This window comes from Danio rerio, chromosome 7, assembly GCF_049306965.1.
Source record: "Danio rerio strain Tuebingen ecotype United States chromosome 7, GRCz12tu, whole genome shotgun sequence".
Lineage (NCBI taxonomy): Eukaryota > Metazoa > Chordata > Actinopteri > Cypriniformes > Danionidae > Danio > Danio rerio.
This window is the reverse complement of record NC_133182.1, coordinates 27,140,917-27,158,537: the sequence shown is the minus strand read 5'-3', so window position 1 is coordinate 27,158,537 and position 17,621 is coordinate 27,140,917. Positions and strand designations below refer to the sequence as shown.

Below are 17,621 nucleotides of genomic sequence, written 5' to 3'. Positions count from 1 at the left end.
GCTGAATAATTATGTTTGTGACATATGCTTGTCATTTGTCATTGACAACATTATTAGATTATTCTTTTCACTGGTAAATGAGACATTTGTCATTATCAGATTTCCTCTTGAATTACACAATATTGGCTACAGTAGTTACACCGACACTGTTAAACATTTATTTTCATGCACAACACTTTGTGTTCGCTATAAAAGAAAAAAAACACACTAAATGTTTGTCATAATCATTACTCTAAAATGCGATATGCTCATTTAAATGCTGTCACTTTAAGAGAGAAAAAAAACATACAAAAAAATTATACCTCTGCACAGCTACTAAAAGAACGCTCTGCGCAGCAAACTGAATGTTATTTACAACTTTATTATCTGTTTTTAACAGCCTATGGAGGTTCTGTTCACTAAAAAAGACATCATTCGTGGATAAGCATGCATCCTCTCAGTAGTAAGCAGTGTGTCAGCTCACGTGTGATTTCGTGGCCATGAATACATCATTACATTAAGACAGAAATTACATTTTTGTCTGAATTGTACCTTATAAATGCAGTATGTGAAACATTTTTGAGTTCACCATTTGGGGTTCATGTTGCTGAGCAACATATATAAAACAATGTAAAGACTTGTGCGACCGCCTATTTGCTTCTCTCCTGAACTAGAAAATATAATCGGCTGAATCGCAGAGATGCTGGATTAAGATTGTGTGGGATTAAAAAAAAAATTCGATTAATCATGCAGCCTTACTTCACAGTATTGTTTTTCACGAATGTTAGCACAGTTGTAACCTTGATGTTACCTTTTACCTTTCTAGCAAGTCATTTAAAATTTTTGCATCAATGGAATATGTAAATATAATGAAAACCTGTTTTTAGAGCAATAAACATATGGGCAAGGTTTTTGAAACATGGTGCGACTACACTTTGGGTCAACATAAGGCACAAACTAAGAAATTAGTGTCAGTGGCACTGACCAGTGACCAGTATAAGAATCTGAAGGTCTGATAACCTTGAATGCAAATATCACAAATGTTTCCCAGAATTGTGACTATTGCTCTAAATATGTTAATTTTTAAATGTATGGGTACAAAACAACATTTTTTTCCCCATTTAACACAATATATTTAGTTTTAAGAAACATTTTAAATATTTTGGAGGAGTAAACATGTCAGGCTGAATAATTAAAATGAATTAATGACTTCTGCTGTCTTCATTTGTTTCAAAAACCCAGATTTTTTCAAAAATTGAAAAGACATCTTTGCATACATTTCTTTTCTTAGGATATAAAAGAAAGTGAATGCACTGTTCAGGTCTACAGTATGTATTTCCTGAATTGATATAGGGGTTCTTTTTTTGTTGCCACAAAAAAAAAAAAAAAAAAAAAACTCTTAAAAAAAACTCTTAAAAACTCGTAAAAAAATAATAAGAAAAATTACAGGAACAGTAATGTGGGAACAGTATAACAGAAAATTTTAGTGGTTTTTAAAACCTTACCTTTTCCAAAACATGGTAAACCTTGAAACCGATTTTTGTCCCATGCATACCAGCATTTTTAAATAGACTTTTATTAATGTTTATAGCGTCAGCGTCAATGTACATGGTGACTTTCTGAGTATCCAGAGCACTCAACACTCCAATTTAAAGACAGTAAAATGATTCATCATATACAATCATTAGCAGAGGAGGTAGAAAGTAAGAGATGTACACTATGTAAGCATTCCAAAAACAGGCCTGCATATTGTAGTGGCGACACGTTCGCCGTGACAAGAACATTTAGGCATGTGCCTTTCACAGTACACTGTCAAATTTAACAGGGTGTGTAAAACGCTTCTGTGTCTCAGTGGAGCATGTCATACACACCATACGCCCCCAATGACACAACACACTCACGCTCATTCTTCAGTGAACAATCATAACGCAGCAATCTGAGGAGCAAACATCCTTAAAAGATAGTTCTGCAAACATATGTCTCCGAACAGACAACAAGCTTTTATCTCTAATTGAACATTTAGTGCATCAGCAAACTCTGCTGCATAAAAGCTTTTCAGTGGCTGCTTGAAAGAACGCTTGACATAAAAGCATGTACTACAAAGCCCTAGTTTTGACAATGGTTTCATCTATCCTGTTGTAGCCCCTGAATAAACATGATCCTGAAGTCAATCCTGCCAGCTCATCTGTGAAATTAATCTATGCAATGATCAATATCATCTCTGAAGTCAAACTGAATATAAAACTGAAATGCACGGAAAATGTGCAATAAAGTATTGTAAAATATTAACACTATCAAACGCAACAATAAAACCTCTGTTAAAAACGATATATAAATATATTAGCGAATAGTGTTTGCTAAAGCACTGGAGGTGCTTCTAAAATGCTGCGTCCATAGTTTTCATGGTCAGTCCATCATTTTAATGTAAATATAAAGACCCTCCTCTGAGAGGTTCTCCATCACTACAGAGCTTTCAGCTCTTTCTTAGGCAGTGGACTGGATCGAGGCCTTTCTATTTCACATATATTCCATCCACATCTGAGAGGAGTGCGCCGCAGGCTTGCTATCAGACTCAATTAAATTACATACAGCTTTTCTAAGAATTTCTTTAATTAATGTGTGTTTATGAAATAATACATTCTAATTGATCATAATAGCTGTAGATTTGATTTCACACACTGACTATAAACCACAATCTTTGTTAACAGATCATGTAAAATGACAAAAATTACAGTTGAAGACAAATTGATTAGCCTTACTATGACATTTTTGTTTAACAGAAATTATGTTTAACAGATCAAGGACACTTTTCAACTCATTCTGATTAAATACCGCTCTAAACATTTCTGGAAAGCACCAATTACGTCTAAGAAGCTACGTTTTCGTGAATCCACCAGAGGCTGCTGTGTATGCTTCTTGAGATCTCAAATTTCTCTTGCGAGTGCCATTCGCACGTACAGTCACCAGAGGTTGCTGTTGAGTGACTGAATGATCGACTGACCTCCTCCTTCCCTAAACCTAACTTATAGTGTTTTCAAAAGCAATCCAGAAAAAGAAAAGCCCTCGCCTGATTTTACCACGTTTTTCTGGCTTCTGTTTTTGCCTTATCTGCTTTCTTGAACCGTTCTTCGCCAGACTCAAATCCCATCATTGTAGTCAACTTCTCTATGCATCTCAAGGCTGCTGACGTACATGGCGAGCTAACTGGACAAACTGGTAACAGCGGGAAAGCTGTCCATACAGAGGTAAGCGGTCAGCTGGTAAGCGCATAAAAGAATAAAAGTCATACCATCCTGTTGTGTTTGTTTTAAAAATGACATGCAGCCATATGTACATCTGGCTTCATAATTTGCGATCTTCAGAAATGTGAATAGGGCTACGTTTTCAGAATGAGCCTATGTTGACTTTTTTTTTTTTCAGTATTTCCTATTATATTTTTTCTTCTGGAGACAGTCTTACTTCTTTTAGTTTGGCTGGAATAATATATATAAAACTTTAAAAACCACCATAGTCAATATTATTAGCCCCCTCTTGACAATACAGAACAAACCATTGTTATATGGTTAAGCTTTTGATATCTTAACTAGTAACTAGTGGATAGCAACTAGTAGAAATATCATGCACCATCATCAAAAGAAAGGAAAATGAACTTTGTTATCAAAACTAATATGCTTAAAAATGTGTTAAAACAATCTCGGTTAAAGAATACTTGAGAAATATTTGAAAAAGAATTTTAAAAAATTCACAGGAGAACTAATAAATTTGTTTTTAGTTCTATAAAAAATATATATATAACCGTGGCAGGTTAGGATTTTCTTTTAGACCACTAAACATCAGTGAATCAAGTTGTAGCTGATTATATGAGCTGCAGCCATACTACAGAACTCTGTACAAATATGACACAAAGAACTGTACCTCTCTCAATCGTCATCAGCCAATAACTGGTGCAACTTCCTGTAAAGGGCTACAAAAACAAAGGCACGTTTCCTGAATTCCTCTAACTCTAGTTTTATTCCAACATCATACATTAAACTGCACTGGCCCTATGCAACAGTTTTGGTATTTTCCACTGTTAATTAAGAAGAATCTGCATTCTTTAGCTCTTTTGTTCTCATCACATTACTTCCGAACTACTTGTCACGGAATTCTCTGCATTAGCATTGGAGGATACACAGAACGGCAAACAGTGGCACTGTTTGTTTAGCTATGATGCAAGTCTGAGGGAAAGTGGCCTATGACATTATGAATGATGATTATGAATTAACTCTCGCACACGTTAGACTGCCGCTTTGTCTTAATTCCAGAGACAAGAAAAATGGCCATGCATATGATTAACAGTGGAGAGCAAGGTGTGTAAACCCCTTTTATACTACAAAACAGCTTTTTAAAATGACAATATATTTACGTTTTGTTCTATCAAGAAGACTTTTCCTGTGTTTTAAAATATATATATATTTATGTGTTAGATGTGTCAGTCATTGAAATAAATAGGTAAAAACAGTGAAATTGGTATAAGTAATAATAAAGAAAACATCAGGTCAAGCTATATGACCTGATGATATGAGCTAGGTAAAATAATGAACTAGCTGCTCTAGAAAAAAATAGATAACAATTAACAGCAATATGTCTACAGAAACCAAAAACTTGCTGTCAGTCCAATGTTGGTAGATGTGTAGTGGTGTCTGGCCTGTAGAGGTTCAGTATATTGAAATTCACATAGAGGAGTATTGCCTCACTTCTTCACTCCCCTTGTACTATGATAGCTCTTAACCGTGGGACGAACATATCATTTGGCATCTCACAAGAACTGGCAATTGTGAAAGCAAAATCTATGTTTATACTAGGCAAAAACAACACATTATTTTACAAACCCACTGATAACAGTATAGCTAAACAAAATACACATAGATTTTTCTAGTACTGCATTTCAAGCTAATGCAGGGAGTAAAAATCCCTTTCCAATAACATTCAACTTTTAAAAACAACTGGAAATCTGTTTCAAGAGAGGTCTACATGAAGGCAGTTAAAATCAAGTGCTATTTTGGGGTTTCCGCCTGGATTTTGCCTACCCAAATTAAAAAGCTTCTGAAATCAGGCAGAGGTGTAAATGCAAAAGTTTGGTATCAATGTATAAAAAAGCCTTTCATAAAACACTGTTGTAAGTTATTAAAATAAATTTAGATGTTGTCTGTGTTATATTTAACCCCTCCAAAACAAGAGGCACTTTTTTGTAAACTAAAAGTTTGAAAGTGTACCTTTTAGGTTCTGTGTGGTCTAGGTTGCTGTAATTAATTTAGGTGGTTCCTGCACATGTCAATAATCATAGGTAAAAAAAAAATGTCTCTATCATAAATTATGTAATCTAAAAAAAGTTTTACAGCAAGTGTAGCACCAAGTTACACCGAATGCTCTTAAATAAATCTGCACTGAAAACTTTTTGGGCCATCCCAGAAGGGTTTTTCTATAGCACTGCTGTAAAATATGTGCTAAGCCAACAACACACTATGTGTGTACATTTGATGAATTGAATCAGTTGCGATCTTGTATGAAGAGCTTATATAATGTGTAAAAATATCAAAACAGCAGCAGGAATTCTATATTCACACATGCTGTATCTAAATAATGCCTGAATTACAAGAGGCAACATGACAATTATACAGTAGAAGAAAAACTAAGTATGCTTGAACTGCACATGGGTGCATCTTAAAACAATATGGCACTTGGATGGGGTTCATTAAGATCCCTTTTGGTCTGCGTTACATCTACATTTCAATTGAACCAGTTTGTTCAGATGGCAACTTTCACATTTACTCTAATAAACTGCACTAACAGAGCAGCTGCACCAGACTTAGTTTCAATTAAAATACACTTGCAAAGTTTGAACACCAAAAATGCTGCATTTCCCCAATGGTCACCTCAATGCCAAGACGCTTCAGGCAAGAAGTAAATACATGCCACAAAAACAAACATTTTCAATGGAAAATCAAGATAAAAGGATCAAAAAGTTTGTATACAATCAAACATGGTTTTTCCACTTGATTAACCAAATTTCTCTCTCCACACAGCAAAAATCTTTTCCTTATTTAGATGTTTTTTGTTTTGTTTCTTGTCCAAACATCTAAAAATTCCTAAATCAAGAAGCATTTTCTAGAAGAGCAAAACCTACTGTCTTACTTTAAGAAATAATATGCCAAAATGAAGTGAGTTTTTAATTAAAACAAGCAATATAATCTGCCGCGGGTTAAGAAAAATAATCTTATGTCTAAAGGAAAAACCCCACTGGCAGATTATTATTTTTTGTTTGTTAAGGGAAAAAAATCACTTAAAATTGGCATATTATTTCTGAAAACAAGACATTTTGTTTTGCTTGCCTTGAAAATGCTTCTTAAAATAAACTTTTTAGATATTTGGACTAGAAACAAGAAAAAAAAAAGGAAATAAGAAAAGCTTTTTTGCAGTGCACCCTATGTTGCAACCCTTAAACATATTAATAGCAAAAAAAAAAAAAAAAACTTCTCTTGGAATCCAGAAATCTGCAACATCTTCATTTTTACATCTTCAAAGCATAGTCTATTTTCTCAGCTGTAAAATCCTTTCATAAGCAGGCTGCTAAACACAGTTGTAACATTTTTTCAATGAGATTTACATCTTGTCATTCCACACATCCAATGGTCAACTAGTGGGCTGTACCAAATCTCAACCAAAAACAAGCTGCTTATCAGGCATCCTAAAATAAGACCTCTTAGAATCACAGTTTAAACAGCAGCACTTCATGTGTACAGTGCTAGGGAACAGTGTACAGACACTTCTACACTATTCAAACACAAAGTTTCAGGATGTTCTCATTCGACCTTGTCTTGAAGCTCTTTCTTTATCTGCGGTGGAGCATTCTGCCCTAAAGTTGTCTCACCTGCCAGAGCGCAGTAGATTATCTACTTCCTCCTGGGTTCATTCCGCCAGTCGGGTTTGTCCTCTGAAACGGTGGCAGGATGATAGAAGTGCTCTGATGAGAAAGTTGATATCCTGCTCAAGTGAAGCAGCCAAAGCTCTAAAACCTCCACATGTTCTCCTGAGAATTTCACTCAGCGCAAAGTATTTGACGGCCGTTCAGAGACCAAACCCTTTCATGACCAGAACCCAAGCTTAGATACACCGCTTATCAGATCTATGCGATTTGATCAACTTTCCCTCCCTCTCTCTCTCTCTCTCTCTCTCTCTCTCTAACTCCCACCCCCTCGGTCTCTTGCCAAACTACAACCCATTAATGAGGACGTCAGTGGGCAAAAAAACTACACTGGGAGGAGGTGTTACTGTCCCAAAATAAATATTTCCGTCTCTAAACTTCATAACCTAAAAGCAACCAGGGCTCTATCACACGAGCCTGTCACCCACCCAGAAAGGGTCTTTTGTTTCTTTATTATTGCCAGATTTTCTTGGCGAAAGCACATCACTGAGTGTTTTATTGTTTTGATATGTTCCTGTAAAAATGCTGACAATTCTAGGGGAAAACCCTGATTATTTAAAAACATTATATATATATATATATATATATATATATATATATATATATATATATATATATATATATATATATATATATATATATATACAGTTGTATTTTTATACCATGCATTATTGCCTGGCACAATATACAGAGGAATTTGTGTGCCCTGTATTAACCAAAACCTTGTTCTGAGTCAAGGCATCCACCACTGCACCTGTGCAGACTTTCTCCAACAGCATGTTTGCCACATTTCAACCTACTGGACAGACCGTGGGCTGTAAATACTATTAGGTTAGCTCACAAGAGATAAAACATGAGGTATGTAGAACAGGAAAGCAGGTGTTATTTGCACAGCTCTAAAGCAAATATTGAATCACATACACAAGAAAAGCATTCAGTTCAATGGAACAATGGCCTTTGCGGGCTTATTTCAATTACCTTTGCACATATAAAAAGAATTTAAAATGTATTTGGACGTGCGACTATAATTAGTTTGCTCTGATAAATGTGTGTTGTTGTACAGGGATGCAACAAAAGCAATGCATAAAGCAAATTTAGTCAGTCAATAGCGTTAATAAACACTTACAGAATTTGGCACAAAACACATCACATTAAGCATGCATTTGATTTCACTAAAAAATATACTCTGTGCTATAACAATCTATACCTTTATGAACATTATACATCTTAGTCTAGAGGACAGACTGGGGAGGAAAAAAGGAAAGCACTGTGGGATTTGCTTGCTCAACCTTGCAGTGAATTACTTTAAATGTGCCATTTTTCAACAGAAATTGTCCAGTTGTAACTCAATTTAATCCGGTTTCACTTGATAAATTTAAAGATCTTATATATAACATATTCAAGGACTTTTAGAGAGTTTTTGAGGACTTTGAGTTTTTTTCATATAGGAGAGTGACAAACACATAAAAAGTTGTCGATTACATTTTTAATACATTTCATTATATGTTAAATAAAAATACAAATATAATAAATAAATATAACAACAATTTTTCAAACTGATCTCTCAATGCCAAAGACATGGGTTCAAATTCAAAGCAATGCATTAACTACTAAAATAAATATCTTGACTTGAATGTAATGTAATGTAAGTTCCTTTGCTTAAAAGCATCCCTGTCAAATGCAAACACACAATGCATGAATGCAAACGTAAACACACTGAACCAGAAATACATACTCAATACAAAGCAGATCCTCAAACTTCCTCCTATACAGTCTCTTGTCAACATTTTAGCTTACTCTGCTGCATTTTGCAGCGTTTCATTTGAATCGAATTCTTCAAAACTGAGTTATATTGAACTGAACTGAATCAACATTGATCTGAGACAATCTGATAAAAAATTCTGTCTTCTGTTGAACTGCTTAATGACTTTGTTGGCCATTGATAAAAACCATTGATAGAAGCTGCTTTAAAACATCTGTACTGTATAAAATAGTGCTGCACAATATATTGTTTCAGCATCCGTATCATAATGTGGGCATCTGAAAGTTGCATAACAAAATCTGCAATGTCGAGTCAAGATTATAGCGGACCAGGAGCCACTGTTGAAAACAAACATGATTTGTTGACTCGTTACTAGTAGTTTAACCATAAAAATGATCAAACTTTTGTCATCTGCATGTGTTTTTAAGGACGTTTACGCATACAACTTGAAGAAAGTTAAAGTAGGACCATGTGATATTTCAGTTTTTCTTTTTTAATAAATCTGCAAAAATGGCCTTGTGTTTTTCTGTAAACTGTTGGTACATTAATGAACTTAAACGATTTAAGCAAATGCCCGCAATATAACAAAGAATGAAAATTTTAAGGGGGTCTAAATACTTTTTGTTCCCACTGTATATATAATGAAGACAATACAGTTTTATTCACATTTACATCATTTAAATTTTTGTCTAAATACTGCTAGACACCCAGAAAACTATAAAATACTGTTTATTTATGTTTCTATATCTTTGCTCCACTGTATTTTTACAATGCTTGTGATTGGTTTATTATATTTTACACAGATGCACTTCCCTACAAACTCATCCCAATCAATCTAAATTTATGAATTCTTTCCTAAAAGTAATGTTCATTTCATCTGGTATAAGTGTACTCAATGGTGAAATGTATCAGAGAAAAATAAAATATTGAAGTTTTTTTTCAGTATCGTGCAGCCCTAGTATGAAATGCTACAGAAATAAAGGTGACTTGACTTTGACCAATGACTCTTTCCTTGTTGGTGGCATCAAGCACTTTTCTTTGAGCACACTGGCCATCCTTTCGTCAACAACCCTAATCTGCTGCTGAGTGACATCATGACCCCCAACTCTTCACCAGTAAGGCATCCTTCCAAAAAAAGGGGGAGATTGTTGTAGAATGCTGTCTCTACAGTCCAAAAAAAGCAATTCTTTCATTCTGGCTACCTCAAGCTTCCTTGCTACAAAAGATAGCTTTCCAGTATAAGGGCACTTGGCATATAAAAGCCCTTGCACTCGCAGGCCCAAACAAGCCTCGGTACAAGGGATTCAGACTTAAAAGAACACTGACAGTGCCCACCCTGTTCATTACACAGCACATTTCAAAGGATAGCGCCAACATTGAAGAGCACCCCAGCAGAAAGCTAATTAGAGCGGAGTGAAAGGACAAGGGTCCCGGAATAACGAATGGAACATTTAGTTGGACACAAACACAAATAGTGTTGTTCGCTCCGCATGGTTGCTTAAAGGCTCAGCTGCAGCATCCAGTCCAGCGACCAGCGTGACGGACTGATGATGATGATGTATCAAACAAGCAATGAGTATAAAGAGACACTTAAAAGAGAACGAATGCTAAGCGAGGCATAATCATATAAACTATTAAGCCAATTTTCTATGCAACCAACAGCTAGGAAGAGGACAACTACCCCATCATAAGTCATGAAAAATCAAATATTTAATTACATAGAAAACAAACCCACGTTTTTGATGTTAACCATAGTTATTTACATTAGATGCCACCTACACTATTGTTGTCTATTGGAAGGAATGTGTCAATGCAAAATTAATGTGGGACCAAGGTGCAGTTAATGACTGGCCATCTGGAGCCAAAGTCAATCATACTAAAATAATCTGTGACAGAAGTTCACTCAAAAGTGAAAGTTCTTTCTGTCTTTAATTACTAACAGTCCCGTCATTCCTACTACTTTAAGAACATAAATTTAGATATTTTACCATATGAAAACACAATGAAATTTTGAAAATTGTGAAATTAAAGGCAATAATGCAGAGATCTGATCCCCGCGTCAGGTCATGGTGCGCCAGTAGTATTTAAAATGTGCAAGCAGTACGGAGACACACTAAACTCACAAAGGAAAGAACTTTATATTAATTTCATGTTTTAGTTAACTAATCCTTTAAATACAACTCTCTGGATCTCTAAAGGGAAAAAAAACGCAAAAGAAATTTGTCCCTAAATAAATTTTAGCAGAGACGTACTGTCTGTCATTTTCACATTCGTTTTTTAGTTAGGGATCAGTTCTATTAGAGTAACCTAATAAAAATGTTTTGTTGGACACTGCACAGTAGTCACTAGTACACTATAATTAATATTATAATTTATTATATTCCTTATTGGCGACGCAGTGGCGCAGTATGTAGTACTGTCGCCTCACAGCAAGAAGGTCGCTGGTTCAAACCTCGGCTCAGTTGGCGTTTCTTTGTGGAGTTTGCATGTTCTCCCTGTGTTTGCGAGGGTTTCCTCTGGGTGCTCCAGTGTTCCCCACAGTCCAAAGACATGTGGTACAGGTGAATTGGGTAAGCTAACTTGTCCATTGTGAATGAGTGCGTGTGTGTGTGTGGATGTTTCCCAGAGATGGGTTGCGGCTGGAAGGGTATCCGCTGCGTAAAAACTTGCTGAATAAGTTGGCTGTTCATTCCGCTGTGGCGACCCTGGATTAATAAAGGGACAAGAAAACGAATGAATGAATGAATATTCGTTATAAAACATTTATATATATATATATATATATATATATATATATATATATATATATATATATATATATATATATATATATATATATTTTTTTTTTATATATATATATATTTTTTTTATATATATATATATATATATATATATATATATATATATATATATATATATATATATATATATATTTATATATTATTTATAACATTTATGGTCTTTAAAGTAAAACGGAAAGAAATAAGGTGTAAAATATAATATAAACCACTGGTCTGGTGCTGAAGACATGATCTTAGAGCCATACTTTATTGTTTGTAGTGAGAAGAAAAAACAGATGAAAACCTGGCTGGGCAGACGGCGATAATATGGATTATCTGTTCTTCAATGAGAAAAGATCGTAGACACGACATTGTGAAGCCGTTTATCATACAATGCAGTTCGTGTTTATGATCATTAATATTAACTAATATTAATAACCTTTCTCTCTAGACTTTGTTTTAGGGCTTGTTCTTGTCGGCGCAATATAGGTTTATTGCAAGTACAAATCAGATTATGAAGAATGTTTAAGAGCTTGCATTTTTTTATTGCATTCTTTTTGCAAGTTATTTTATTTATCTATTTTTTGTGGTGAGAACATTACTTAAGTGGTGAGAACATTACTCACTGGCAAAAATGTTCCTCCCGTACCACCAACACATAAAGTAGCCTATATAAGTTAATTTACCTTTTATGTAAAAAATAAGGAATAACTTATAACTTAATTAAATATTAATTAATAAAACATCCGTATAAACGCACATGCTTATTTTTTAACTTTCGTTAATAAAACAACACAATACTGCTTATAGATATTGTAGTTAAATATTAAATAACTTTAACTGCTTGAAATTGTAGAATAATAACTAAACGATACATTTTTTTTAGAACTTCACAAATGGCCTAAATGGCACTTTACTAATCAGCAATACTATAAATAGTAATAATTATAAGAAGTACAAAAATATTAGCCTACTAGTAACAATATAAGTCAGATGTTTAAATAAACAGCGTAGGCTCTCTCCACCTTTCGTTTTCTATTCATATTTTAAATTCTTTGAAAGAAAAACTAACATGTTGACTTTGTCCGGTTTAAGTGAAGACCTAATTGGGGTTATAATGTTTCCAGCAATACACATTCAGACGGTGTGCTCGTAGCGCAAATGCACAGATACTTACATACATATACATACACATACATATATACACACACACACACACACACACACACACACACACATACATACATACATACATACATACATACATACATACATACACATATATATATATATATATATATATATATAATATATATATATATATATATATATATACACATACACACACACACATACATACATACATATAAATACACACACACATGTTTGTTTTTGTGAAAAGTAGGGACATTACATAGGTTCACATTCATTTTATACTGTCCAAACCGTATAATATATTGCCCTCAACCCACCCCTAAACCCAACCATCACAGGAGACTGTGTGCAGCTTTACTTTCTGATACTCTTTACTCTCATTCTGTAGGATTTATACGCATTTTGAGAAATTAGGACGTCACCAATGTCTTCATATTTCACCTCCTTTTTGTAATGCCTGTGTCATACCCATGTCATTATACAGATTTGTGTCATGATATGTCACAAAAACATGCAAGTGAATTATAATAGCACAAACTTTTCTGTAACCGTAGTAGTGCTGTGAATTATTTGTTTAATGCTGCCAACTGATGATCAACAGTAAAACCACCAGCAATCCAGAATCCATGATTATTTGGTGTCATGGCTTTGCAATCAAAAAATTTTGTTATAATGGAAGTCAATAGGGCAAAAACAGCCACAAACATAATGAAAGAGTAGTCAATTTAAACAGTACATAAGGGTTAAAGAAACAACAAAGTTAAATCCGGCGTTTTGCTCACTAACATTACCATAACAAAATGAACTTATTTGGATTTCAAAGCACCCGGAAAAGTGTGTGTTCCAGAGCACCTGGAGGGGAAACTCTGGAAACGTCTTCAAAGTTGCCTAACAGCTAACAAAACAAAAGTTGAACTTGGCCTTGAGAGAGTTTACAACCTTATTTATGAGACAAAGCTTCCTATGGTCAGCACTTCTGTTGGGTCCTTTAATAGCCTAATATTAACAAGCCCGTCAAATAGCTTGTCATTAGTCGGCAAAAAAAGTCTTAGTTAAATAACTACTTATCAACAAAGTGCTACACACATCCCCTTTGCCCATACACCCAGATCTTCATGATGGCCTGAGGGAAAAGATGCGCCCGGAGGAATACGGCAGCATCAGCACTTCCATCACTTCACTGGCACAAAATTAGCCTGCTGATAAATATTTATAAAGAACTATTTCACAGCCATTTATCACAGAAATAGCTGTTTTATGGCCACCCAGGAAGCCACAATGAAATGGATTTCAAAGGCATTCAGGAGATCAATAGCGACAGCAATTTGTGATCACAGCTAAACAAAAAAAAAAAAGCTACCTGGAACAGAGAAGAATGGAGGATCGATCAATAATTCTGCTAAATCTGGAAAAACAATTAACGAAACACAACCAAACCTGCATTATCTGTGCCAGGTTTATTAGGGAACTTTCTGTGGAGACCCCAACAACAGCGTTCAACACCCTCCTGAGTTTTAATCAGCAGCCTCTCAAACTGCCATTTCTAATTGAGTTTAGCTAGCTGCTCACGTCTCATAGCAGTGGCATAACATTGGCAAAAACAGCATGTGACTTTTATGACTCTGCTTACACATGTCAAAATGGGAGCAAATGATGGAATGAGATGGACGTGAGGGGCTTTGAACAGCAATCCAGAACCAAACAAATGTCATGCGAGCAGAAAAAAAACACCTATAAATTTCACACATCAACCAACACCAGATGTCTAGGTTTAGTACCTCAGCATCTGCAGTAATATCTGCAGGATATGAATGACGTGCCCTGAGACTGCAGCAGAGGAGCAGCACATACAGTAGGAAAGATCTTCGTCTTAATTTAGTCTGGTCAACATTTACATTCTCAATGCAGAGAAAAGAATGTTACATTAATCAAATAACACTACCATAAAGAAAAGTCACTAAATGTCATTATAGTGGTGACCTTTTAAAATCAAACAAGCTATATTCCAGGCATTGTAGTAGCAATCTTGCTTTTGCAATCAGAGCAGAGCACAAGATGCATGTGCTCGTGGTACTGTGTTTATGTTGCTTCCTATGGGACTGCAATTAATCATGGTTGATAACAATGCACAATATGTTTTGGCTTCTTTCCCTTTTCACAGCTAGTTTCCAATTCCATGATCTGCATGCTAAACTATTTAAATCAAAGCTTTTAATCCTTTTTGGAAAATTGTTTTTAAAAAAATAATAAAAATTGTAAATTGTAAAAAGCACTGTAAAAATACTACAGCATGTTACCTCTTAATAGGTAATTATTAATTCATTTTTTTTTTTTCTTCGGCTTAGTCTGTGTATTTATCTGGGGTCACCACAGCGGAATGAACTGCCAACTTATCCAGCATATGTTTTACACAGCGGATGGCCTTCCCGCTGCAACCCAGTACTGGAAAACATCCATACACACTCATTCACACACACACACTGCAACCAATTTTGTTTATTCAGTTCACATACTGACTGTGGGGGGACTGTGGGGGGAACCAGAGCACCTTGAGGAAACCCACGCCAACACGGGGTGAATTGAATTGAATTGAATTGAATTTTATTTGACAGATTTTAGACAAACTGTACAAAAAGTATTCCATACACTTTGTTAAAAAAAAACTGTCGAGGATAAAAACACAATAAAGCCCTGGGCTTATTTCCATTGTGGTCCTCTGTTAAATAAAAACAATGTATGGCTTCAAAATACTAATGAAGAATAAAACAAACAGTCGCCACAGCGGTACGAACAGCCAACCTATCCAGCACAATGTCCCTCCAGCCGCCAACCTATTCACACTCAAGTAACATAATTTAAAAGATCCTCATCCACCATGCAAAACTAATTATCCTCAAACAACCATCTTTTAATAGCTTTTTTGAACAACCTTAAATCTTTTATTTCCTTGATTGCTTTTGGTAGTTTGTTCCACATGATTGCACTTGTATATAAAAACATATTTTTCCCCACTAAACTTCTAAATTTAAATAAACAAATATTAAAATCCCAACTCCTAGTACTGTATGAATGCTGTTGCCTCACCATTTGAAAATAGTTCATCAAATAGCTAGGAACCACATTAGAGAGAATTATGATAGGGTACCTGTCAAAAAGTTTGATGGATTGTAGCCCCGCCCCCTAAGGCGGGACTTCCGGTCTAAGCCCCGCCCCTTTTATATAAACTTTATAGTTCCGGTAATTAGATTCTTATCGGTTTAATATAAAATAATAATTCCGGTAATTAGATTTTTATCAGACTAATTAAATTATTGATTCCGGTAATTAGATTTTTATCAGACTGAAATAAAATTATTATTATAATAATATCGGTAATTAAATTAATGTTATTAGAACCATTATTTTATATTTTTAGTTATTTGACTAAATTATATTATTATATTACAATATATTATATTATATTAAGTTATATAAAATTTTTATTTTATTAAATAAAATTATGTATTGTATTATATTATATCATAATAAGTTATATTAAATCATTATTTTATTAACTTATATTATAATTATATCATATTATATAATATTATTATATTATATTATTATAATATTTATATTTATATTAAATTTAATTATGTTATATATCATTATTATTCTATTCTATTCTATTCTATTATATTATATTCTATTCTATTCTATTCTATTATATTATATTATATTATATTATATTATATTATATTATATTATATTATATTATATTATATTATATAATTACATTATTATATTCTATTCTATTCTATTCTATTCTATTATATTATATTATATTATATTATATTCTATTCTATTATATTATATTATATTATATTATATTATATTATATTATATTATATAATTACATTATTATATTCTATTATATTCTATTCTATTATATTATATTATATTATATTATATTATATTATATTATAATTAATAAACTATTAACATAAACATTTCTTTATGTTCATACCGATGTTTCCTCTGTGTGTCAGTCTGGGCCTGAGCGTGTGAGTGATGATAAGGAAAACTTTGGATAACATCCCGTCAACTGCTTGTGAAAGATAGATTTATATCAGATGTAGAATATGTATATCTGATTGTATGTGGTGGGTGTCTCCCACTAAATACTATATGTTGTTAGGTGATTAGAAAGTGTGTTGATATCTATATATCCACATCCAGTCAACTGTATGCATATGTATGTGTGTGTGTGTGTGTGTGTGTGTGTGTGTGTGTGTGTGTGTGTGTGTGTGTGTGTGTGTGTGTGTGTGTGTCTGTGTCTGTGTGTGTGTGTGTGTGTGTGTGTGTGTGTGTGTGTGTACGTGTGCGCGCGCTCGAGCGAACTTGGGTCTGGCTTTGTATGTTTGAATACATGACACAGTATTTACTAAATATGTTCATTTATAGGTTATGTTGTTTTTTTACATTTTTACTACATTAATACATATTTAAAGACACACAAACTTTTTAATGTATCTTTGTCTGACTATTAATTTCAAATATGTTTACAATATTTTTTTGTCGGCTTAGCCCCTTTATTAATCCGCGGTCACCACAGCGGAATGAGTCGCTAACTTATCCAGCAAGTTTTTAGGCAGCGGACCCCCTTCCAGCCGCAACCCATCTCTGGGAAAATGTTTACAATATTAATCCAGTAAATAACACATCTTAATCTTTATTGACAATAAATTGTCACACCTTTTAAAACAACGTTATCTAAAATTTAATATTCTAAAATGTTGAAAAACACAGATGTAAATTCAAGTTGTCTTTATAATTAATGAAAACTTTTATTATAAAAAAGCAATTTGAAATGAAAGTTTTTCCTTTGACTAACATGTTTTTAATTTATTTACATGCATGACCTGTAATTTATGGCACACATTGTAATACAGTTAATCCAAAGCCTAATGTTTTGAGCACTGGTCATCACTGATGTTGGTTT

General features: G+C 33.9%; 1 protein-coding gene across 50 annotated transcripts in view; it reads right to left on the bottom strand.

Moving 5' to 3' along the window:
* plekha7b (pleckstrin homology domain containing, family A member 7b) overlaps positions 1–17,621 on the bottom strand; it is a 193,890-nt gene that overhangs the window by 98,228 nt on the left and 78,041 nt on the right. For 11 of the 50 annotated variants that reach the window (XM_073908508.1, XM_073908510.1, XM_073908513.1 and 8 more), the window contains exon 1: positions 6,890–7,194. The exons of 36 other annotated variants lie outside the window; for them this stretch is intronic. The gene's annotated coding sequence lies outside the window, so the exon portion shown is untranslated. Of the gene's footprint in view, positions 1–6,889; positions 7,209–17,621 lie in introns of those variants that run through there. 3 more of the 50 variants (XM_073908514.1, XM_073908520.1, XM_073908506.1) reach the window with 2 other exon arrangements.